This window comes from Solanum pennellii, chromosome 9 (genome assembly GCF_001406875.1).
Source record: "Solanum pennellii chromosome 9, SPENNV200".
Lineage (NCBI taxonomy): Eukaryota > Viridiplantae > Streptophyta > Magnoliopsida > Solanales > Solanaceae > Solanum > Solanum pennellii.
Genome location: NC_028645.1, coordinates 44789555 through 44792124, shown reverse-complemented (window position 1 = coordinate 44792124; position 2570 = coordinate 44789555).

Genomic DNA, 2570 nt, shown 5'->3' with positions numbered 1-2570 from the left:
TATATATATGTGTGTGTGTGTGTGTGGTTTGTGTGTGTGTGTGTGTGTGCTGTAAAAGTAGAAGGCCATGTAACCTTCTTATATGAAGGGTCTATGTATACTCGATATGAATGTATATTATGTGTATGTAGAGGTCTATGTAAACCTCCATGTAGAGAAAATGAAAGTTTTAAATTTTTCCGCATTTTAGAACCTATGAATGTAATGACATGAATGTAATGACATGAAACCAAGAACGCCTAGGATTTGCGAGTGGAATTCATCGCGGTGATCTTTATCAAGGTATGTGACATATTTTGTGTAGGGTTAGTACATCAACAAACCAAATTGTTCCAATTAAGTGGTTTTAAATTTATTTTAAAGTTAAGAAGTGAGTTCTTGATGAATCTTGTCGTATTTCTGTTGGTTGAGTTGCTGAATACCTATTGGTTCTTTGATTTGTCATTTCGGGTTTTTTGTCGAGTTTTATCTATTGGGTATTGAAACTACTAATAATTCTAATGGTTTCGGAAAAGAACTATAGAGGTTTAGGTAATTTAGGATTAGAAAATGAGAGAAGAAAATCGTTCAGATACATATGGGTAGCACCAGGCGCGACACGCCCCATCTATGCCAGAAGGCTTGGGGCGGCGCACCTGCAGTGTGCCAGAATGGTGCCTCAAACCAAATTTTTAGGCGATGCGCACCTCGAATGCTCCCAAATCTGCATTTTTTACCCAATTTTTGTAGTTTAGCCTGCTTAAGTCCTTTTAAGGTGTATGAACACTATCTAGTGGTTCTAATTACTTCAAATGATTTCTAAACGCCTTGGAATCACCAAAAAAATGAATCATAAAGTTGAATCCATAATCTCATTTAAGGAAATCTAAGAGCAAAGTCAAAGAAGTAAAAAGTGAAGTCAAAAGTTAAAAAACAAGTCCAACGAAAAGTTCTTAAAGGTTTTCAAGAGTCTTTAATAGACATTTTAAGAGTTGTTTTGAGGCTCAAGTTTCAGGTTAGGTGAAGTCTAAAGAGTTGAAGTTCTTCCCTCAAAGAAATATAAGGGAACTAAGTATTTCCTACGAGTTGAGTTCATTTGTCAAAAGCTATAAGGGAACTATGTATTCCCTGAGAATTTGTAAATGTTTTCACATTTATGTTAAGAGGAAAACATATTTCCAAAAGAGTTTTGAGCAAGAAAAAGGGAACATTTATCCAAGTGAACTTCTCTAAAGCTAAGTGTTGAGCAACTACTTCAACTCAGAGAAGGAAGTTGTTTTTAAAAAAACATATGAGTTAAGTTATATTTTCGGAGTAGTATTGAGCAACGATATGGGGATGATAGTTCATATTAACTCAAGTCTCCATGCAAACCATGTATCCATTATGGTTATTAATGGGTCATACTTCTTATATGATCATGTAATTTAAGCTAGTTTATCCACTAAGTTAAGTAGTTTTATGTGACGTCAAAGTATAGGAAAGTTCATGCAGCATGGGCAAGACATTGTATCACTGCTTAGTCTCATAGTGGTGGTTGTCGGTTAGAGAATATCTCACAGAAAATATATTCTTTTATATATAAGCAAAGTAAGTTTGTTATTGAATTTCTTTGAAAAACTAAGTGTTTTCATTATTTTAGAAATTTTTATATATATTGCGTATATCTACCTGATTTAGGTTAAGTCAAGTTACTCATGAGTTGAGTAGAGTCAAGGTAAGTCTTACTCTTTTCAAGCTTAAGTTGTTGTTACCTTTCCAACTCACAAACTCGTACATTCAATGTACTGATGTCAGTTGGTCTGCATCGTATTATGATGTACAAGCAGGTAACCAGGATAAACATTACCCAACACCTCGTTGATCCAGTTGAGAACTCGAAGTAAATGGTGATCGTCATTGCATTCTGGATGAGAATATGTATAGATTATCAAGCAAATAAATAGATTCACTATTTAAAACAAGTACCTTTTGCCTCAAATATATGATATATTTTACCAATTCCAACGTGCAACAGTTTTCTCTAAGTTTGATCTAAGATAAGGTTACCATCAATGAAAAATTAGTCTTGACGATCTTCCTAAGACGACATTTAGAACTCGTTGTGAATCTTGATTTACTTTGTTTGCATTTTAAGGGCATGTAGTCTCAAAAGAAGGGTTAATGGTATAACCTCAAAAGATTGAGTCTATTAAGAATTGTGTTTTGCCTAGCTTTGTGACAGAAGTTTGGAGTTTTGTGGGGGCTCAATAGCTACTATCGTCGATCTATGAAGAACTTTGCTTCTATTTACACTCACTTGACTAATTTGACCGAAAAGGCGATACCATTTGAATGGGCTGTAAATTGTGAGAATAGCTTTCAAAAGCTCAAAACTCTTTTAACCAACGACCTATTCAAGCATTACCAGTGGAAGGTAAATATTTTATCCTTTATTGTGATAGTTCACAATCTTTTTTGGGTACTTTGTTAATGCAAGATAAGAATGTTATAGCTTATTCCCAAGGTCAATTGAATGTGCATAAGAGGAATTATCCAACACATAATTTGGAGTTTGCAGCGTTAGTGTTTGCTCTTATGATTTGGTGACA